Genomic DNA, 24616 nt, shown 5'->3' on the forward strand with positions numbered 1-24616 from the left:
GTTTAGCTTCAAGCCTTTAAAACCCCAGATGCTATGTCTTTTGATAGCTAGGTACCATCAGCTTACTTCAGCACATTTGCCTTTGCACCTATTTTGAGTTCAAAGATTGTGTCAGGAAGGTGAGCATCACAGAATGCCAGGTTGTTAGAACAAAGTGTTCTTGCATTGAGGGAGTACTTGAGTACTGGCCCAAAGTCCATCTGCTACCTTAATACTTAACATATAAATATTTGTACATAAATCCATTTCCTTTTTGTTAAATATAAATATATTTACATATGTACATGCCTGTATTTAGACCTCTATAAATGCCTTTTGCTTCCTAGTTCTTTTCTCTATTTACAAAGGTGTATTTTTATTTTATTTTTTATGAAATAATTTTATTTGGGGCTCATACAACTCCTATCATAATACACACATCCATCCATTGTGTCAAGCACTCCTAAACATTTGTTTCCCTCATCATTCTCAAAACATTTGCTTTCTACTTGAGCCCTTGATATCTGTTCCTCATTTTCCCCCTCCCTCCCCACTTCCCCTGAATGTTGATTTTTAAATGACAGTCAGGACCCTCTCTGTTCGCAGTGTGATGGAATTGCCCAGGGGGTTGTGTGGGTTCTTTGAACCAATTCTCTCCCCCAGCGCCTCAAACCTTCCAGACCCAAAGTGGCGCTGCTCAGCTGCCCCAGTCCCAGGAGACCCACATCTCCTCTAAGAGCCAGAGGCACCCACTCGCCCCAGGCACCCAGGCCACATGCCCTACATCCCTCTGACCTATCATATATTAATGTATTTATATATGTGCATGCCTAAATTTATGTCTCTATAAATGTATTTTACCTCCTAGTTCTTTCCTCTATTTCTTTTCACTTTCCTCCTGTCCCACTATCAAGTTCAACCTTCATTCCACTCTCAGTACTTTCTCTTGGCTTCATTGAACTTGATCACACCCCATCAGGCATTCTATGCCCTCCTCACAATTGATTTTAGATTTCATTGTTCCCTTGTCCCTGGGTGTGTTGGCTCCCCCTTCCCTTTCTCCTGCCTCCTTCTCTCCCATAGCTCCCCAGAGCCATCAGCCCCATTGTTTTCTCCTCAGGATCTGTTATCTTTACTGTCCTGTATGGATAGACATGCGAAAAGGATAAAAGAAGAACAAAGTAAAACCACAACAGCACATCAAAACCCCAACCCTATAAATTGTTGCAGGTCTGTCTTGACTCTTCTGAATGTTTCCCAATCTGGTCTGGTGAAGTACCCTGCCCTGCCTACCGATTCCGAGGTCAATTTTTGGGATTCCTTGGGTACTTGGTTGTTTTGCTCCCCTTTTTATTCTGCTGGGCTCCCTTCATGTTTTGTCCAGTTGGGTTTGGGGGCTATCAGACTGGGCACAATTCCACTCTGTGTCTTCTCCAGTGCTGTCCCCTGTAGCCCTGTGGATCAGTGATTGGCATTGTGTCTCATGGTGGGGCCAGCCCCATGATCCTCTCTGTCCATTGGCTGCTCCGAGCAGTACTGTAATCAAGCTTAGTGAGCCAGGTTGCGGTTCTTTCTCTCTCTCCCTCTAGTTTTCTCTCATGTGGTTGGGCAGACCCGCCACTCTCCCCTGGCTGTATCTTCAGTACTGTCATCTGTAGTGCATTCTTCTGGTCATCATAGCTGGGCCTGGGCCAGCCCTGCAGACCTTGCTGTTAGTTCACTGCTTTGTGCCAGTGTGTTGCTCCTGAGCCATGGCGTACCAGGTTGAGGTCTGGTCTCTTACTTTGCTGTGGAGACATGAACAAAACTCACTCCCTGTGTGGGTTAGTGCCCTATTTCCCCACTATCCACATCCTCACCTCTTAAAATTTTAATCCCTCCTCCCTTTCCTCTCCTTTTTAGTTGGCTGTTACATAAATCCCTAGGTTGGGTCCGACTCCTGCTAGGGTGCCTGAACCTCACCCTGGGAATTTATGCACTTGGTGGCTTTTCCCCTATGCCTCTTGTGCTTTGTAAGCTTACCTCAGTGGACTCATTATGTACTTGTCCTTTGGTGCTTGATTTACTTCACTTAGCATAGCTTCTTCTAAGTCTTCCCATGCATCGATGTGCTTCATGTGTTCATCACTGCTTTTTAGGGATGCATATTATTCTATTGTATGTATACACCAGAGTTTTTTAATCCATTCATCAGTTGATGGAAATTTAGGCTGTTTCCAATTCTTTGTGATTGTGAACTGCACTGAGATGAACATTGGAGCACAGATGTGTGGTTGTGGTCTGTTTCTTTCTTCTTCTGGGTAAACACCCAGTAGGGGGATTGCTGGGTCATATAGTATCTCAGTTTCCATTTGTTTTAGGTAGTGCCATATCGATTTCCATAATGGGTACACATACCTACAGGTCCACCAGCAGTAGATGAGAGTCCCTATCTGACCACATCCCCTCCAACATTTGTTGCTGCAAGTTTTTTATGTAATATTTCCAACCCTCAAGATAAATAAAACTCATATTTATAAAGATAAAGATTTAGAAGGCACCAACTTACAGTAGTTGTGGGAATGGCATCCTGTTGCAAGTCAGGGACTACAAGTCAAAGAAGGAAAAGTAAATAAATGTAAGAAAAAAGATGAAACAAAAAAGACGAAGCGAATTAAAGAGTCTTTCAAGAAGAGCCATAATATTCTTATGTTCTGCCTCATCCTTCCAAGATAATCCAAGGTCCTTTTTTATGATAAAATGTAGGTTCATTGAGTGTTCTAGACCCTTGTCACTCCATGTGTGTTCTCAGCATCAGTAGCACTGCTATCACCTGGGAGGTAGACGTGAGGAATCTCAGGTCTCACCAGACTAAGTTCCTGAGGCAGACTGTGTTTTCCAACTAAGCCACAATAGATTCCATCCCACGTGCTCTTCTTATAATGTGAGGTTGACTCTTCTCCCGTCAAGTGATTGAGTCCACACCCTTTCCTCTTTAAAACTGGGCAGACCTTTATGATGGTTGGGACTGCTGGATGGCAGAAATGATGCTCTATGACTTCTGAGGCTAGGGCACAGGAAAGCCATGTACTTCTAGCTTGCTCTCCTAGGGTTTTGTGGAACCCAGCCATTATGCACAGGAAACCAGGCAGTCACCAGGAGAGAATGCATGCTGGTTTTATGGGCAAGGCCTTGGGTCTCAGCCAACAGCCAGCCCCTCACAGCCACGAGATTCCAGACTCACAGCACCTCACAGCCATGTGCTTCCAGGCCCCCAAATCCCCCAAGTTTAGAACTATCCCAGCTCACATTGTATGACTCAGTGACAAGTTATCACACCACACCTTGCCTAAATTGCAGGTTTGTGAGCAAAATAAATGATTGTTGCTATTTTAACCACTTATTGGTGATACATTATCTGTGCACTAACAGATACCCAGAGCACCTACTGAATCAGAATCTGCATTTTAACAGGCTCCTTCATAAGCACATTAAAATTCGAGAGACTGATTTTAAGTAAATTATGCAACATTTCAATGTTCTAACTGCCCTGCAGAGCAGATTGCAAATTAAGAAAAGCTGCGCAATGAAGACAATCGTGTTCAGAGCAATTGTTCCCAGAAGGCTGGATAATTGATGTCTGGTACATATGCCCTGCTCTCCAAGTGTTCAAACGCTCCCAAATCATGGATCAGACTCACATTTGGAAAATAGCTTTCTCATGAGAGTTATGAAAAAACTGGTAAAATAACTGAAGCAGCAAGTCAAGAGATTTTTGGGAGCTGAGAGTCCTGAAATGTTCCTGAAATGTTGTGAGGATGAGAACTGAAGATGTGTGACTATTATCTAATAAGCGTACTGCTATCAAGGGCAGGCATCATTTTAATTGTAGATGGCTTAAAGGAAACTTTTCAAAACAGATGCTATCATAGAATCAAAGTATAGGTGTATGCTCTTCTTAAAGGATCACAACAAAGCTATAATTCATGTTGTTTTCTGAGGACATAAGTGCAATATATATGCATAATGTCATATTGCAATACAGTGAGGCAACTTTCCTTCCTCCTAGTATATCTGATCCAGAGTCGCTATAAGTAAGAAATGACTCAATAGCAATGGGTATATCTGGGGGATTATATCACGTAGGAGCACAGTTCTAAATCAGCACACATAGATGGTTTAAGGCCTTTGTCTGCTTACATTTAGCATTTCTCCCACATTCTAATTTCCTCATCAGTCCAAACCACTATGATCAAAAGGTAACAATCATTAGCTGTCACAGAATGCCAAACAACTGGAAATTGGGAAGCATCTGGAATTTTTTATGATTTTTTTTCCCAGTTTTCAACCAGATGTTTGGCACCCTGGGGCTTCAAATGAGTCCTTAAAATTTCCTCATATGCCTTCAGCCTCACGTGAATTTAGACTGCTCCAGGAAAGAATTGCCCTACAGCAGCTGCTGTTATACTAAATGCAGCTTTATCAGTTACTAACAAGACCAATAAAAATGAATTTTTCCAATGATTAAAAATAACTTAATAGTAAGCGCTTGATTGCATGCTGCAGAAATAGATTGTGACTCACAGAAGAAACCAAACCCATGGAACTAATAGTGGACTCGAACGACAGCCTCTTCAAACCTGAGACTAGAGGAACTGCAGATGAGGCCTGGCCCCCAATACCAACCATTCTAACAAGGATCACAATGGAAAGGAAGAAAAGTGTGTAGCAAAGCTCAGATTCCTTAAAAAGGCTAGTCCTTCCCATCTAAAAGAGACAGGAAGAACTCCTGAGTCTGTTGCCCCAAGATAACCTTGGAACATGAGACTGGAGCTATCTCTGAGGGTAATCTTCAGTCAAGTGCAACGTTGGCTTACAAAGCAAAGCATCACCTGGGCAATGTGCCTCCACAAACATGTAAGACCATTGGTCAATATTTACCCCCAAACAACGGTGAGCCAAAAGCAAAGAGGAACAGGGAAGCTAGAATAATGAAAACGGAACAAACAGAATGGAAATAATGACAGTGCTGAGACATTTACAGCATTACATTTACAGGTTTACGTTAATCGGTGGCCCACACATTTTGTACAATAACTTTAAAAAACAAACCCACTGCCATTGAGTATATTCTGAGGCAAGAAAAGGAGCCTAATTTACTGTAGGAAGTTAAGCCTGCAACACCATAAAATCTTAATGGAGAGAAAAAAAAAACAACTAGATTTTATCTCAACAAGGAGTTCCAGGGTGGCACAAAGTAACTAGATGGCTTGCATGCACCCAAAGGTGCCTTGGTAAAAAGGGCTCACAATCTACTTCTAAAAACTCAGCTGTGGAAAACCTTATGGAGCCCCTTGAAATCTTTTCCCTGAGATTAAGCTTTTAAACCAAAAATATCCCCTGAAGTCTTCTTAAGACCTCACAATAGTCCAGAACAACTAATAGAGCTTGTCTGGCTTGAGAATTTTCTCTTTTAAAATCTACCTATTGAGAGGTTAGAAATGGAGGCGCAGAACAGAGATAGAATTTAGCCAGGAATACAAAGTTGAGGATTTTATTGAGGCAGGGAAAGAACTTCAGGGAGGGACGGGAGAGTAGAGCAGAGAAAGGGACAGGGGGCATCTTGAGCCCCCGGGTGGGTTCCAAGACCCAACAAGTTAGGTCAGGGAAATCGTGCCTGGCAGTGAGGCAGTGGGACATATGTAGGGCTTGAGCCAAGGACATATGTGCTGATAAGGGGAAGGAGGGCCTACTGGTGCTGCAGTTGCAGGGTCTAAGTCAGGACGTGGTCTGTGATTAAATCATCCCGGAACACTGTGGGAAGGGGCTGTACAGACCCGGCCTGTAGAGATAAGCTCCTTGGAATGCTGGAGGCAGGGACTGCATGGTCCAGCTCTGGCCTTGAGAAGGTGGGGGGACGGGGCCGCACAGTCCAGCAGGCTGTCTTTTGCGAGAGCTGGGGGAGGTGGCTGCATGGCCTGGACCTGGCCCAAACACCTATATGGAATTGAGCTGACAACAGCAGAAAACTGCGAGGGTAGTGCGTTTAGGTTAGTGGGGAGGAGGGAACACTTGGAAAAAGAAGGTGGAATGGATGTCATCAGTGTCGCAGAATTGTGCACATAGAAACTGGTGATTGGACATATGTGCTGCTGTGTACAACCTCAACAACAAAAAAACAAAACAGACCAAGAAGAGCCCGTAGAGCCAGAACATGGAGCTGACTCACCTGGGATAGCAAGGAATCGGAATCTGCTCCACAGAAAATCATAACTCAGGCAGAAAATAATTTCTTAAAAGGCTACTGGGGGCTCAGGGGCTGGATAACAGATAGGAAGGCTAAGCCTTGGAAAGGGCAGGGTCCACAGAAGTCTCAGGGATTCTGGAAGATGCAAGCAAGGGACATCATCCAGCTTCGTGTGTCCCACCCACCTTGAGACCAAGACGGTCCTTCCCTTCCAAACACCCTTTCCCTCCATTCATGTTGCACTGCCCCCTGAGTCAAAGCTCTTTTGACTTCCATGAGTTAGATGCCCAAGTGAAATACGAGACCTCAGAACTACCCTCTCCAGGATGCCTCACAGAGGCAGAAAAGTTACTCCCCATAATAAAACCGGGATGCCAGGTAGCATTGGACAATGTTGAAGATCCCTAGGCCTATAATTTAAAAAAATGAATAAATATCCAATAAATAGCATGCATTGTTGCTTTCATGATAAAATAATGCATGTTGATTCTGAAAAATACATAGTAGAGCTCTCTATTTTTTCTTTTTCCAAAATTAAGGTTTTGGAAAATTGCCATTGAGTTTATTCTAACTTACAGTGACTCTATAGGACAGAGTAGAACTGCCCTTGGGAGTTTCCGAGGCAAACTCTTTAAGGGAATAGAACCTCACCTTTCTCCCACATAATGGCTGGTGGGTTCGAACATCTGACCTTGCAGTTGAGTGCTCAACACGTAACCCACTACACCACCAGGATTAAAGATTATGTTACATATTATATTACATTATAATATAAAATTGTAAAAAAGATTATATTACACATTCCTTTTATAATCAACATTTTAAAAACCTGTCAGTATACTGTGATCATTCTTCCATATCATCTACATTTCACTATTAATGTGAGTTTTAATAGAGGCATGGAATATTTTTCCTGTATTTTCACTTACTTTGGAAATTCCTGTTTTCCTTTTTGCCATTGTAAATCTGATTTGAACATGCATTTCCCTTTTTTTTCTCTCTCTCGTATAAGTATTTTGAAGCCTACCTGCATGATATAGTTAAAGTTTATTGTGCCAACCTGGCTGATAAACACATGTGGGGTTAATTGAAGGGCGGAGGAAATAATGGCACGGTGAACCTCCCCTTTCTAGTTCTCGGGTCTTTTGCTTTGTGATGGTCGGACCAGGGTGCAGCTTTAGCCAGTTCTCTGATTTAGCTGACAAGGCTCACTTCCTGCAAGACATCCCCAAGAAGAAGCCACATGGACCTACCCCGATGCCCTGGGTGCTGGAGCAGCCGTGTGGAGACCCCTGCCAGTGGTAAGATGCTTACACACTCACTGATTCAGCTTTCCTCCTGCAGTTGGCATCAGTGTGTTTTGTGAGATGGAGGAGAACTTTGTGGATTGGTGTCAGACATATGGGTTAATGTTGGACTTGTGGGCTTGGGCAGCAGTGGGTTGAGATGTTTTCTTGATGTGCACTTACCCTCTATCTCTTATCCATGAGATTCTGTGGATTTGTTTGTCTAAAGTACTCAGACTACGGCAGTGCAGCAGATGTTATGCCAAGGGCTTTGCGTGCATCGTCTCACAGTACCCCTGCGAGGTCAGCGATTATTCTCACCATTTCACAGACGAGGAACCAGCTGCATGGGAACTATAAATAGCTTACTCTCACAGTCACGGGCAGAACCAGTGAATAGACTAACGAGTGGTCACCTCCATAGCCTGAGCTCTGGATCTTGAAACTGTCTTCTCATGTCTGAACTACTGGGTAATCGCCACTTGACTGCATCAGTACTCGACATAATCAGATTTAAATGGGAAATGTCGAGAAAATTTTGCATCAGAGCTCAAACAAAACATTGGAATCTGACCCAACACACGTGATCTTTATAAACAAAAGCAGTTCATGTTTCGGTCACTCGGCGTTAGTTGGCGTTGTTAGTACGCGTTGTTTAAACTGTTTGCAGCTGTGTTCCAAGCGTTTTGCTATAATTTTCTTAGCTTTTGTGGCTTTTTGTACTGTTTTAAAATTAAAAACATGGGTCCTAAGAAAGAGAAGAATCTGTTTGAAAAGAATCATCGTGATAAGGAACTGTTTAACGCTGTTATTGATATTGTTGATGATAATTTAGTAAACCCTTTTAGAAAACAATTAAGGAAACGCCAACAGCTGACCGCATTAGACAGATTTTTTTTTTATTTAAAGAGAATGCCAGCCAGGTCCCAGTGAAAATAGGCAAGGGAAAGAAGGCCTAAAAAGCAACTACCAGTTGATTTTTATGGAAGGGGATTCCCCTTCCAAACAATGACTCTCTCTCCATCCCTCCTCTCCACATCCATGTCTGCAGCCCCAGATCCTCATCAGTCTCAAGGTACTGTAGTTGTTCAAAACTTTTTAAATGTTGTGTTTCTTATTTAAATTATATTATTTAACTCTGAACTGATTTACTTTGAAACTTCTGTGTAATGTTTTGTATAAAAAGGCAGGGTCAGGGTAACAACTTGGTGGTTGAGAAAGGATTAATCTGTTTTCAGTTATTTCTTATGGGAGGAATTGATTAGGAACTGGACTGCATCACATCTAGATGCTCCTTTCAGAACGGATTAGCGCCGAGGCCCGGGGTTCTCCTGTGTTCGCAATTGGCTCATATGCATGTGAAAGTTGGACACTGAATAAGGAAGACTGGAGAATTGCTGCATTCGAGTTGTGCTGGTAAAAGTACCACAATAGTTAATAGTAGAAGTCCTGTGGACTGCCAAAAGAACAAACAGATTTGTCTTGGAAGAAATACAGCTAGATGCTCCTCAGAGGCAAGGATGGAAAGACTGGTCACATACTTTGAACACTTAGTCAGGAAAGACCAGTCTCTGGAGAATGTTTGGTAAATGAGTGAGGCAGTGAAAGAGAGGAGGACCTTCAATAAGATAGAAGGACACAATGGCTGCACTGACGGGCTCAAACGTAAGGACAATTCCTAGAATGGCACGGAACCAGGCCGAGTTTCGTTCCATTGTCTGTAGGGTTGCGATGAGTTGGAGCCTACTGGACGGCACCTAACATGTGCAAAGAACAGTCACAAGTCAGTTGTGCCTCATGGGGCCCTCCTGTGTCAGAGATTAGCTGTGCTCCATAGGGTTCTCAAGAGCTGCTTAAAACTTTTTTTTAAGTGATACGTAGTTCACACGTATTTTTTTATCTTTTAATAGGTTTATTGGCATATATTTCACATGTCATACAATTTAATCATTCAATCATAATAAGGAGATTTGTGCAATCACTACAATCAAATTCAGTACATTTTCTTCTCATACACATTATTGTCAACCCCCGCTTCCCCCCATGTACCCACCCCCATCCCATCCTCCCCTGCCACCTTCCTATCCTACCCTACCCTACCCTACCCTACCCTACCCTACCCTACCCTAATCTCTATAGATCTACCTATCCTGGATTTCAAACAAAGACAATCATACAGCACAAAGCACAATCATATGAAACCATACAAAACAAACAATAACAAGACATAACATTGAAAAACCGTAAAGAGAAAGCAGAAAATCCTAAAAACTGAAACAACTTTAAAAAGGGTCAAAAGGTAGATTGAATGTTAGGGTATTACATTTTAACCTGGCCACATCGATCAAAGGCTGCTTTTTCAGAAGTAGATTGATAGGCCTGTCTTCCAAGACACCCCTGGGTAGAATGGAGCCTCCAGCCTCTTGGGTAGTGGCCAAATGAATTTACTGTTTATGGGAACTCCAAATTATAATGCTTCCTTGTAATGAGTGTTGAGTATGTGCCAGTAGAATGTCCACTCCAAGAAAGTTGAAGAGACTGTTTTGTTCACTTCCATATCTCCAGCATCTAGCAGAGTGCCTAGTACACAGAAATCATCCTATTAAATGCTGAGACATTGAGTGAGTCAGTGAATGCACTAGGAATTGAATTCAGCACATTGTAGGCACTCTTCCACGCGGCCCTCACAACAATCCTAGGCTTTAGCTAGTACTGAGTACTAATCCATGTGTAAAGGCATGTCTGATTCAGTCAGCAGGACTCAGGGCCTCTCTTTGAACTTCAGGTTCAGCTACCCTGAACTAGGATTGCTATCTCTCTGAGGCTTTCCTCACGACCCCTAGAATGGATTCCTGGTATCATGCGCTGCCTGTATTAAATCAGATCACTCCAAATACATCTCCAAATTTAATGAATTAATGCTTATCCATTGCCCCCCTAATGCAGCAGCAGAAAGAAACTTAATCTTATTTATAGACATTGGAAAGAACTTCCTACATATTAAAAATATCCCTAGCCCCTTTGTAATCCATTTTGCAAATGCCCTTCCCTATTTTCATTTAATTTTTTATTCTTTAAAAAAATACTCAAACTAATCAACTTTGTTTTGGCTTTACTTTGATCAAACTAATTGGATACAGGTATATCTTTACAGAAGCAACTGCAAATACCCTGGGCTTCAAAAAGTTCATGGAGCAGTTCTGTTATCTTGTAATTGGATTTTTCCACAAACCTTCTGAAGCCCACTCATGTAGTGTGTTCTGCATGCAATGTAATTTTCTTCTTTTTTTTCCCCCCAAATAATATTTTTATTGACTTTTCTTATTCATTCCAATAATTCGCTTCTCTTCTCATAAAGTTCTGTTCTTCAGTCCCATCAGGTGGGGCTATACAATCATCAATGCTATCAACTCCCCTCTACACCACCTCCCCGTCCCTCCTCTCACTTCTGGTACTATGGGGGAACCCTTACTCCTGTCAGTGTCTCTGAGGGGTCATCCATCTTGACTACCATGTACTGAGTGATCTTAAATGTACAAATGAACATATGCAAGTCTACCATAACCACTGAGGTGTATCACGTACGGACCATAATAGTAAGGGGAGGAAATCTTAAAGAACTAGAGGCTAATCATGTGGTCCATCAGTGCCACACTGTACCCTGGATTTATCGTCCTTCCTTGAGGCTCTTCTAAGGGACTGTCCAATTATCTTGCTTTTGGACTTTGGGTCTCCACTACATCCAGTCCCCTGTGGATCAATTTGGATGCATGTTTTTTGGACACCTGATACCTCTTCCCATCGACACCTCTTGATCACATAGCCTGGTGTGCTACTTCCATGTGGACTTTGTTGCTTCCCTGATAAATGGTCACTTGTTTAACTCCAAGCCTTTTAACATCCCAGACGCTATTTCTTTTGATAGCTGGGCACCACCGTGCATGCTATGTAATTTCCAAACATACCTCCAGAAGTTTTTCAGCCTCCTTCAGTTCTGTTAGATGATGCAGTGCTGCAACAGCACTGTGAGGGCTGGGTGATGACGGGGTAGAATGGTAATTAGTTGCTCATTAGAATTTTTGAACTATTAGGGCAATCATCATAGCAAAATCCCACTCAACGTGTTATGTAAGTTAAAAAAATGCCCCAGGGTAGCTATTAACTTCTGAGAATTGCAGCAGGTATGCGACCTTCATTGGAGGTTAATCAACATTTCATTATCCCCTCAGTTTTCAGAGGTTACAACTTGATGCATAATATTAAGCTACATTAATCTGATGTTGAAACTCGGGTTTTTATGCTTTATAAACTTTAACATGCTATTTTCATTTTGCTGCAAAGCTGCAATAAAGAAAGATAGATCTGAAAGCAAATTGCCTTCAGTATCCACTCTTTTCATATTGGCCTGTGCCCTCCTTTTTCTGTTGGAGAATATTTTAGATCTCGATCAGAGAGAAATGTACTTTGTTAATACAAAAGCATAGTCAGAGCTCAAAAGGGAAAGCCATGCTGTCCTTATACGAACCTTAACTTCACGGTGATGCATTTCATATTTTTGAAACAATAACAGATCAAGGAAAACTTGGCAAAACGATTATTTTTAACCTCAAATTACAATGCAAAACCTCATTTGAACTAGGAAAAATGAGAGAAACCCTCTGGATAACTCAAAATGTACTCTGGTCACCACCTAGTAATCAATTCATTGCCACTGAATTAATTAGAACTCACAGCAACCCTACATGACAGAAGAGAATTACTCCATGAGATTTCCAAGACTAGTCTTCAAGGATGCAGAATGCTGCATCTTTCTCTTGCTTAGCAACTGGTGGGTTCAAACCACCAACCTTTTTGGTTAACAGCCTAGTGCTTAACCACTGTGTAACCAGGGTTCCCTTGACCTACCTGTGTGGTTACCTGCCTATATATGTTGTTGTTGTTAGGTGCCATCAAGGTGGTTCCTCCTTACAGCAGCCCTGTGTAGCACAGAAAGAGGCACTGCCTGGTCCTGCAACATCTTCACAATTGTTATGTTTGTAGATATCATATTAAATATCTTATTAAATTTGTTGACTGGTCCCCTATGTATTTATGGTCATTTGTACATAAAAGCATAAAGACTGCCTTTTTGTACCAAACCCAGTATATTATTTATCAGTTGTTGCATTAAAATTACCCTAAATGTGCCAACCCTGGAGCTGGACAAGCAAGACGAGCCAAACCCCCTGTCCCCAAGGCCTCTGTGTGTGTGTGTACGTGCGGGTGGGGAGGAGTGACATGGACACCTGAAATAACAGCAAAACTTGTAATAACAAAACCAGATGACTATTAGCTGGCGGTGGGGTAGGGATCAGAAATCTAGGCATAAGTTTAGCCAGGTACCTCAGGCTATGAGCCTCTTATGAATTTGTTGTTAAGCTATGTCAGGTCTGCAGTTTCATTTAAAGACTACACTAGTGAAATATCTTCTCTAAGCTCATACACATTGTTATCAACCCTAGAAAAACCTGCTTCCAAACTCTCTTCCATTGGCCACTCTACAAGGCTGGTAGGGTACCTGGCTTCCCCCAGAATGGACAATTCAGGAGCAAACCAGAAAGAGTGAAAGCATCCAAATTGAAGCTTACTACCTTTAATAATCTAATATTAGATGTGATAGCCCATTACTTCTGTTGTGTTTTTTTCTTTAGAAGTAAATCGTTACATCCAGTCCACATTGAAAGGCACTCTGACTTATGGTGACCTCATGTGTGTCAGAGTAAAACTGTGTTCCACGTGGGATTCCAGTGACTAGCTTTTTAAAAAGTAAGACACCGGGCCTTTCTACTGAGGTACTCTAGATGGACTTGAACCGCCAGACTTTCAGTTAGCAGTCAAGAGTGTTAATCATGTCCACTACCCAGGGCTTATATGGAGGATTATACAGGAGGCGGGCACCAAGAGTCATGGAAGTAAGTAAGCAGGCTATAATTACATATAGAAAGAATAGCTTGTTTGCTCTTTCTCATTCTTGCTATGTCTCTGTCTCTGTCTCTCTCTCTCTCCCTGCCTTTCTCCCTCCCTCTCTTTTTGTTGCTTACCATCTGATGATGAAATGCTTTTGTTATCCTCAGACTGTGTGTTTCTGGGAGATTGGAAGCTCTCATCTCATCCTGGTAGGAAGCTATCTTTCCCAAACTTGGCTTTTAACAATACTTTGGCTTTTTGGCCAGGGGTGGGCCATTAAGAGACCTCTTTTTAGGAGCTGATATGGGTTCTTGGAGAAAAAGGATTTCTAAGGTCAAAGTGCTGTGGAACCTATAACACTGAAATGTCTTCCATGCCTGCCATGCGGGTCATCTTTGCTTCATGTTAAAGCAAAGTCTGAAATGAAACGAGCATTGAGTAAAGTGGAGAGTGAGTGACCTAGCACAGGTTCTTAAGATAGCTTACCTCTTTGGGCCCCGCTGTGCTTGAAGCCTGAGTTATCTTCTCTTCCACTCTCTTTGTTTTAAAAGTTCATTTTTATTTGGATTTTTGTCACATACAATAAAATTGATTCTGACCGAAGACGACAAGAGAACTATAGACTAATACCCCTTATAAATATAGAAGCAACAATTCTCAATATACTAGCCAGCTAATTCCAGCAGCATATTAAATGACTGGAGAGTATGATCAAATAAGATTACCTACAGGGATGCAGGGGTAGCTCAGCATTAGAAAACAAAGCTAGGCTACACAAGACAATAATAAGGCAAAGAAAAAGAATATGATAGCAAAGAGAGGAAAAGGATATGATCATCTCCATCAGTGAAGAAAATGCATTCGACAAACTCCAGTGTCCTTTCATGGCTAACTGTGGTGGAATTGCAAAATGGGGCAGATGGTGTGGAAAACAATTTGGCAGTTCCTAAAAAAGTTATTCCCAGAATTACCATATAACCAAACAAGTCTACTCTTAGGTACATACACAAAAGAGTTAAAGCAGGGACACAAATACACACAGTTATTTGTACACCAGTGTTCTTTGCAGCATTATTCAAAATATCCAAAGGACAGAAACAAATTTCCATCAACAGATGAGTGGACAAACAAAAGGTGGTATCCCCGTAACCCCCTGCTGTCATTGAGTCCATTCTGACTCATGGGGACCCATAGTTAGAACTGTCCCATAGAGTTTCCAATGCTGTAATCTTTACACAAGCTGACTGTCACATGTCTCTTGCAAAGAGTGAAACTATTAGGTTTGAACTGTCAACCTTTTGTTTAATAAGTAGTCCAGCAATTAAATACTGTACTGCTCATATGCCTACAATGGAATATTATTCATCTACAAAGATAAATGAAATTCAGATACATGGTAGGACATGAATGATTCTTGAAAACATTATTTGAGTGAAATAAGTCAGTCACAACAGGACAAACATCGCATGACTCCTGCCTTTATGAAATCTAGAATTGTAGAGCTTCCAGAGCGTATCTGTGGTTACTGAGAGGTGGGTGGGAGGGGGACAGGAGAAGTAGGAGGAAGTGACACTGAGTTTCTATTACTGACTGCCATTGAATTGATAGAGATGCACAGTGATACTGCATAGGTTTTCTGAGGGAGGCTGTCAATCTTTATGGGAGGGGATAGTCTCATTTCTCTCCCAAACTGCTGCTGGTGGGGTTGAACCATTAATTTTGTGGTTAGCTGAAAGCATCAGCAGAGCTTCTATTTCTATTAAAGATGTTGAAAACTGTAGAAATAAATAGAAGTGATAATTGCACAACATGATGGGCATAATTATTATCAGTGACTTGCACGTGTAAAAATAGTTGAAAGAGCTAATATTCCATTATTTACACAGTTATAAAATATGGACAAGATATTTTATAGCCAAAGCTACTAAACTCAGTGTGTTTTCTAGTGTGTGAAGTACTTCCTTCTTGCTTTTAACTGTTATCAAAATTTGGGGAATATCTTCTTATTCCAGAAGAAATGCCTTCTTAACTATTATTTCCTCCCCAACATCTAGCACTGTATCTGAACACATAGTGGACCCTTTAATTGTTGAATGAATGAATGTATGAAACTTCTAACTATAACTTAGATAAATTTTTCCTAAATCTAGTAGCTTATTTTTGCCCATACAAAAACCAAATCAATATTTAAAAATTGCAGGTTATTTTCAAATACTTGAATTTTCATAAGCAGCGTTTTGTACCATGTGCATTAAAGCCTTTCCATAATTCAACAATATGAAACAAAGCTAGGTATAAGGAATGTCAGTGTTTACATTTCCTCATCCATGAAAGTGACCATTAATTCTAAACCATTGTTTCTTATCTCTAAGCAGTTTTCCTGTATGTTACATCAATATTCATCATGCAATGACTCAAATTTTAAAATAGCCTTTTAAAAATAGTATTTGAAGCACTTGTGGTTGTAGATCAAGGATTTCAGCCTTCAGTATGGATTATAATTCAATGTAAAGAAGACCCAGATCCTCATAACTGGACCAATAGATAAACATAATGATAAATGGATAAAAGATTGAAGATGTCAAGCTTTTTGTCTTGCTTGGATCCACAATCAGTGCTCATGGAAACAACAGTTAAGAGATAAAAAGAAAAGTTACATTAAGTAAATCTGCTACATAGACTTTTTTCGAGTATTGAAAATAAAAGATTTTACTTTGAGGAGTAAGACGGGCTTGACCCAAGCCGTGGTATTTTTAATTTCCTCATCTGTATGTGGAAGTTGGACGTCGAATAAAGAAGACAAGAGAAATCGATGCATTTGGGTTGTGGTGCTGGGGGAAAATCTTGAGTACTATGGACAAACTAAAAGGGTAAACTGACCTGTCTTGGAAGAAGTACGACCAGAGGGCTCCTTAGAGGCCAGGATGGCAAGACTTTGTCTTATGCTGTGGATGTGTTGTCAGAAGAGACCAGTCCCTGGAGAAGCACATCAGGGTTAGTAAAGTAGCGGGCAGCAAAAGGAGGAGTGCCTGCAAGGAGATGGCCGGCCACAGGGACTGCAACAGTGAGCGCGTGCGTAGGCATACTCAGGGGAGGGTTCAGGGTACAGCAGGGTTTGGTTGTGTTGGGCATAAGGCCGTGGTGGGGCAGGACCAAGTTATGGCATCTAGCGACAACCACCTACATTTTTCATTGGTATATAATTCCCAAATCACACAATTAAGTTGTTCAATCATTCAAAGGAGTTATACGATCATCACCACAATCAATTTCAGAACATTTTGTTTGTTCTTGTATTCATCATTATTTGCTCATTTCCCTCCAACCTCCCCTGCCATACTGCTGAGGTACAACCATCTAGTTCCTGTCTCTATAGATTTACCTATCCTGGATTTCATACACAGAAACACATTGGTAAGAGGCTAACAACAATAACAAAGTAAGACTGAGAAAAATCTCAATCAAAAAGGAAGCTGTAAATATTAAAAACTGGAACAAATTTAAATTGGATCAAAAAGGAAAATTTTCAATTTCAGCCTAACTGCATCTACAATAACCCACTTTCCAATGCATTCTGCATGATAGCAAGGCTGTTTACATCCCTGGGCCATGGTCAGAGGGACTACACCAGCGGCTCATTGCACGTGTTTCCCCTTAATTATTAAAAAATGAAACAATTTTAAAATGGGTTAAAGGGAGACCAAATGATAATATATTGTATTTTAACCTAACTCTATCTGCTATGATTGACTTTACAATGCTCTCTGTCTGCTAACAAGGCTCTTCTATGGTCAGAGAGGAGTCACCAGATGCTTAATCCATGTGTGGACCCTGCATATGCATTTTGGATTTTCACTGTTATCCATAGCATCTGCAAACCAAATGTTCACAATTTAAGCTCTGAAAACATTCCTACCTTTGGATTGAATGAATAATTGAAAATGTTGCCGTATCACCAACCCCCATTTTTTGTGAAAATAGTGTTCAGGCACTTAAGAGTTTAATCTGTACAAGTCAACCATCCATGTATTGCAGTTCGTAGCTGGTCTATACTTGTGTAATGTCCTTTATGTGTTTTAAATGCTATACTATTGGCCAAATTAATGACACTATCAATAGAATTACCTTTTGCCTCAGGGATGACTGATAATGGTCTCTAACATAATGATGTCTCTCAGGTGAACCAGAGACATATAATCCATAGATATATGAATGGATTGGGGGCTTGAACTTCACTGTTTCCTTAATTTAAGAATAATTCATTCTTATGACATGGCTGTGCTGGCTGCTCATCCTCATAAAGAGATCACTAAAGATAGGAGTGCTGTAGCAAAGTGTGGTGAAGAAACTAGATGATGTCTGACTATCAGAAGGAACAGCATCTGGGGTCTTAAAGGCTTATCTTCAAACAGGCAGCTATCTAAGCTAGGCATTAACTAAGTCCACATGGAAGAAGCACACCAGCCTGTGTGATCTAAGGTTTATAAAGAATAAGACCCAAATCAGAAGAAAATGGTATCATAGCTTAAAATAGCCTTTTGTGTGGATTTCTGTGAAAGGCTTTTTGAAAATCTAAGTAGATACCATTCATCATTTTTTATCTATATGCATGTAGACCTCCTAAAAGAGCTTCAACAGATCAAGGAGGCCTGCTTTTCCCCTTATGGAAACCCAACATTTCTTCCAGCATCCGCCTTCCAGTCTTATTAGCATACAGTTGTCTTTGGGAGGAAAAGAGTTCACCTTGATAGATCTTGCAAACTGCTTCTGAGAGGCATTCTGGCTGCATTTCCACAAAGACGAATTTGTTTGCTGTTCAGGCAGTCTTGGTATATTCAGTATACTTTGATAACGCCTAATTCAAACGCATCAGTTCTGCTCCAGTCTTCCTGTTCATTGTCCAGCTTTGCATGCATGTGAGTGTATGGGAGTTGACAAAAAACCCTTGCGTTAGGGACACCTTAGCTTTCAAGATGGCGTCTCTGCTCTTTAATACTTGAGTCTTTTACAGCAGATTTGTCCCAATACATTTGGTTTCTTTTCCTTTTTTTGATTCTTGAGCTAACACAGCAGAAGAGACAGTTTATTGTGCACATTACACTGCGCCACAGCTAAGAAGAGAACTAGTCCAGAATGTCATGGGTCCAGGGCAAAGGGATCAAGATGGGATTGGTTATATGTGAGCAAGGTGGCCCTCTCAGTTGCTCATGCTGATTGAAAGGCAATGAGGATCTAGATCCCTAGAAGTTCTAAACAGTAGCATGCAGTCAACAACTTGCCCCAGTATCCCGGCTTCAGGGGTGCCATATGCCTGCAGTGTGGCTTCTGAGATTGCACACGCTAATTGACTTGGACGTCTGCCTCCTCCTTCTTTCTTGCTTCTCAGTCTGCGCATTCTCTTCTTCCACTTGGCTCTCATGGTTCAGAGGTTTCTACTGAAAGGTGGCACTAAAGCCACTAGTTTGATTTCTTGCCCTCCTTCCCAGATCATTGATGATGAATCCAAGTACGACATGCTTGACAACTTCAATCTTTTCTCTCTATCATGAAATTATTTATTGATCCAGTTGTAAAGATTTTGATTTCTTTACATTGAAGAGTGATCCCTACAGAAAGCTGTCTTCCATGGTCTTCGCCAGCAAATACTTGAAGTGCTTTTCCTTTCAGCAAGCAGGGTTGTGTCACCTGCACAGGTTGTTAACGAACTGCAGATTGTTAATGAACCCTCCTCCAATCCTGCTGCAGCGTTCTTCTTCATAGAGGCCACTTCTGGGACTATTTGCTCAGCATACAGATTGAATAAGTATGGTGAAAGGTTACAATCTTGATGGGCACCCTCCCTGATGTTGATTCATGTGCTTTCTCCTTGTTCTCTTTGAACCATGTCCTCTTGGTCCATGCACAGTTTCCACATGAGTACAGTTTGATGTGCTGAAATTTCCATTCTCAATGGTAACCATAGTTTTTTAGGCTCTACAAAGTCAAATGTCTTTGCATAATCAATAAAATGCAAGGAAACATCTATCCTGTAACCTCTTCTTTTAGCCGAAATCCATGTGACATCAGCAGTGATCTCCCTGGTGCCATGGTCTCTTCCGAACATAGCTGGGGTTTCTGGCAGCTTCCTGTTGATATGCTGCTGCAATTGTTTTTCAATTATCTTCAAAAATTTTACTTGCACGTGATAGTAATGATATTGTTGTGTAATCTATGCATTCTGTTGGGTCTTCTTTCTTTGGAATTGGCACAAATAAATGGGCACAAATCTCTTCCAGTTGGTTGGCCAGCTGGCTTCCAAATTTCTTGGCATAGATGAGTAAGAGCCTTCAGTGCTGCATCAGTGTGTTGAAACACTTAAAATTCTCCTTCTTCCAATACCTGGAGCCTTGTATTTTACCTTCAGTGAGCCTTGGAGTTCTTTCTTCAATACCATTGGTTCTTGATCATATGCTACCTCTTGAAATTGTAATCTGCTCAAATACTCCTATTTAGTATTTACCCAAACTTACTCCTTGTTTGTAGTTAGCCTAGCTCATACCATGTTCTTGCCTTGTTCTTCATCTGAGCCATTGTGATACTTGAGTAATACTTTCTGTGTCCACTCACCGGCAGATATATGGCGTCCAGTGATTCAGCCTGGAAGGTCATCCGGACAACTCTGCCTGGCGCATCATGCAGATATGGACGGAGATTGTGTATGCTTCATAAATGTGGCACAAATGATTTTGGCTGGTTTTTATAGGCAATATTTACACCTTGTGAATAACTTATTACTTGAGTAAAGTACTTGGAAAAGTATATGACTTCTCCAAACTGTGCATCACAATGTCAAGTATATAAATTCTGCATCTTCTGGTCACAAGTGAAGAATCCATTAAGTCTGTGCTGCTGTCAGACACCTTGCTGGTGTTGACATCTTATAAAAATGTCTCTTTTCTCTCCAACTTGGAACAAGAACCCTTATTAGGGGCAGCAGAACGGTTGACTGTAGACAAATTCTTTTTAGTCCAATGACTGTCTGTACCTTCCGTCCTCTTTTGATGCTGCCTGCACTCTTCAGTATTTTGCCTGGAGCAGGTTTTAATGCTGCAACCTGAGGCTGAAGTATTTCCTTTAGTTCTTTCGCCAGGAGAAATGCTGAGTGTGTTCTCCTTTGGTTTTTCTAACTCCAGGTTTTTGCAAATTTCATTATCATATTTTACTGTGTGTTCTTGAGCTGCATTTTGAAATCTTCCGTTCAGCGCTCTATTTAATCATTTCTCCCACTCACTTTAGCAATTCTACATTTAAGAGTTTCAGAATCGCTTGCAACATCTATTTTTTTCCCCCTTTCTTGATTGCCTTTGCTTTCTTCCTGTAGGGTGATCTTGATTTCCTCTCACAGCTCATCAGGTCTTCTGTCATTGATATTGAATGTGTATATCTGTTTTTGAGATGTTCTTTAACTTCAGGAGGGATAGACTCATGGCTTGTTTTAATTTCCTTCAACTTTAACCTGAACTTACATATGAGCAATTGATACTCTGTTCCACAGTAAGCCCTTTGCCTTGTTTTGGCTGATGCTATTAAGTTTCTTCATCATCTTTCCTCATAGATACATTTTTATTCCTGCGAAAGCCATCTAATAAGGCCATATGGATAAAACTGAAAACCAAACTCACTGCCATCGAGTTTATGCCAACTCATAGCGACTCTATAGGGCAGGGTAGAAATGTGCCCGTGAGTTTCTGAAACTGTAACTCTTTAAGGGAGTCGAAACTCTACTTTTTCCAGTGGAGCAGCTGGTGGTTGCAAACTGCAGATGGACCTTGGTGATCACGGTCCAACATGCAACCTACTACACCACCCTTACAATCAATGTTTATGTTGTTGAGAGAAGATATTGGCAAGGAGTAAAGTGTTGGCCTGGAAAAATTCTATCATGTGAGCTCTAGCATGTTTTCTATCACTGTGTTAGTCCGGGTAGACTAGAGAAACAAATTCATGGAGACTCGTGTGTGTAAGAAAGAGCTTTATATACAGGAGCAGTTGAATATGGAGAAAACATCCCAGCCCAGTCCAGATCAAGTCCATAAGTCCAATATTAGTCCATATATCCGATACCAATTTATAAAGCCCTTTTCAGACTCATGAAACACATGCAATGATGCTGAATGCAGGAAGATCACAGGGTAGAAGGTCTTGTGGATCCAGTGGCAATGTAAACATCTCAGTGCTAACAGGGGTCTCCACATGGCTCTTCTGGCTCCAGAGCCCTAGTGTAGTTCCATGTGTCTTGTCGATGAAAACGTCTCAGGGAGTCAGCCTGTGTCCTGTTTCTAGCGAGCTATTTATCTCCTTAGCACCCCCAAATGAGATCATCAAGCTGCGACCTGATTGACAGACTAAACTCCACCCTTTCACTCGTAATCTTCTCAAATTGACAACAGATTATAAAATTAGTAATTGGCAATACAACTGGACTTCATGTTTGATCAATTTCAGACTGCAGGTGTCGGCAGAATTCATCAGTTTCTTCATCATTGGCTTTAATGTTTGATGCATCAATTTGAATAATAGTGTTAACTAGTCTTACTTGTAGGTATATGGATATTATCCTACCATAGACAGCATTGTACTCCAAGATAGATTTTGAAATGCTCTTTTTGACAGTGAGTGTGACACCCTTCCTCTTCAATTTGTCATTGCCAGATAGGAAACCACATGAACATCTGCTTCAAAATGGCCAATACAAGTCATTTCTGCTAACGAATGCCGAGGACTTCGAACTTAATGTGTTCCATTCCATTTTGGACAGTTTCCAGTTTTCCTAGATTTATACTTTGTACATGGCACATTTTGGTTACTAACGAATGTTTGTAACCGTTCCTTCTCATTCTGAGTCATGTTCATTGGCAAATGAGGGTCTTGAAAACTTTGTCTATCCATGCCATGAAAGGCGACTCTGCTTTGAGGAGACAGCTCTTTGCTCAGTCATATTGAATGCCTTTCAACCTGAGAAACTCATCTTCGAACACTAAAATGGCATTTTTCTGCTGCTGCTACTCATCAGTTTTCAGTGGGTAATTTTTCAGAAGTGGTGTGCCTCTTTCTTTTCTTCCTCGCTTGTCTTAATCTGGAAGCAAGGGCAAATCTGTCCACTTAAATCTGTGACAGGTTTGAAAGACTGGTAGCAAAGCTTCCAGCATCACAGTAATAGGAACAAGCCAACACAGAAGCACAGATTGACAGATGAGATAGGAAGTTGGTGATTAACCATCAAGACTCAGCAATGTGTTAGGTCTTTTAGGAATGTGACGCTCTTAAGGATTGCAGCTAACAGCAAGGTCAGCAGTTAGAAACCACCATTAGGTCAGACGGAGAAAGCTGAGGCTTTCTGCCCCGTAAAGATATATAGCCTCAGAAACCCACAGAGGCAACCCTACTTTGTCCTACAGGGTGGTATGAGTCAGAATCGACTCTGTGACAGTGAGTGGGGGTTTTGATTGATTTCCACAGCTTCAGCTCTCATAGTGTCTTGCTAGATTTCCCTTCCTGGAGTCATTTCATAGGCGCTCTCCATCTTTCCACTTTAATGTGCTTGTCTCCCAGATCCCATCCTTGGTTTTATTTTTTTTCCTCCCTCTATCTGTTCTTCATTTTCAATTTCATAACCACTCAGCTGCTCAATAAAAGGTAAGCAGTTCAAATCCACCAGATGCTCCATGGAAGAATGATGTGCTTGTCTGTATTTGTAAAGATTTGCACTGATGGGCAAAACTCAGTTCCAGCATTATCAGTGTAAAGGTGAAACTGAGGTACAGGGAGACGGACAGACATAACTGACAGGACAAGGGATAGCAGAAACATAAATAGCTTGATTAGGGGGGAAGCTGCCAGACGAGGTTCCATGACCTAGACCAACAGGTGAGGGAAGTCATGTTTAGCAGCTGGGGAATTGAGTTTTTAAAGGGTGGTGAGGAATATATGACAATTTGGCAATTAGCATATGGGGTCTGGAAACTCTGAGAATTGCTTGTCTACTCCTTGTGGCTTTCCTCAAACCTGTAACATCTGGTTTCACTGGTTATCTTATCTGGCACCGTCTGCTGCTGACCTTTGGTATGTGCAGGGAAGCATGTGCAGGGCCCAGACCTGCTTCAGCTTAGTCCAAACGAGGCTGCCTCGTTCGAACCTGGCCCAAACATTCCAAACTTCTTAATAATGGTAATGGGTGACATTCTGTCGTAACTACTTCCTGCTGAAAAGGCGCAAAGAAGGAGGTGATTAAGAGTTGGAAGGTTCGGGGCCCGGTCGGTCGGCAGCGGACTGTAAGAGTGGAGAAGAAGCTCATTGAAGGTCAGGTTGGAGATATCTTTCATTCATTCCTGCAAAAATTTAAACACACACGGAGCTAAAAGTAATAGTACACAGATTATTATCAGAAGTCTTACGAGGCACTTGAGTGTGAGTAGGGTTAACAGTCTACAAACTCCATGCAGAGACCAGTCATCCTCATCCTGATTTGTGAAGTAACAAATTAGCTGTGGCTGGGCATTGGGCAGTGAAAAGGAGGGGTTGGGAGAGACTGGTTTGAATTATTTAGGCTGCAGGAGACCTTGTCTTCTCTGTCGCTTCCCCCTGAACTATCAGGGGAACTATCAGTGTGATGTCCTTCACATTTCTTACACTGTAATCTTTCTTACCATGAACCCATTCACTTCTTTCTCATCAACTTCTCGGCAGACAGCTTTCCGTAACTTTCAAAGTTCTTCACATTCCGGCACAGCCAGACATTCTTTAATAAGTTATCCAACTCTTTTTCTGATTATTTGCAACTTACTCTGACCTTCTGAAACTTACCGTTTCCATCTAGACTTAAACATTCACTGAAATGAAAATTTTATTAACCAAGTGTTAGCAAAGGGTTAAAGGTCTATTGGGTGTCGGTTCTGCTGCATTGCATAAAGGCTGCTGCTATCACTCTCGGAGAGTTTAATGATTTAGTTATAAGGGAGAAACTGGGGGCCTAATGTAAAGTATTTGATCACTGGAAGTCAGTGGTTGGAGGTTCTTTAAGACTTAGTGTTTATTTAGAGTTAAACTGAGTGATGGGGGTGGGGCACAGGCTTAAACAGATAGCAGTGGAATGAGATAAGTGTGTCTTGGAGGGATTGAGAAGTTAAGGGAGTTGGGCTGT

The sequence above is a fragment of the Tenrec ecaudatus genome, chromosome 5 (genome assembly GCF_050624435.1).
Source record: "Tenrec ecaudatus isolate mTenEca1 chromosome 5, mTenEca1.hap1, whole genome shotgun sequence".
In the NCBI taxonomy this organism is placed as follows: Eukaryota; Metazoa; Chordata; class Mammalia; order Afrosoricida; family Tenrecidae; genus Tenrec; species Tenrec ecaudatus.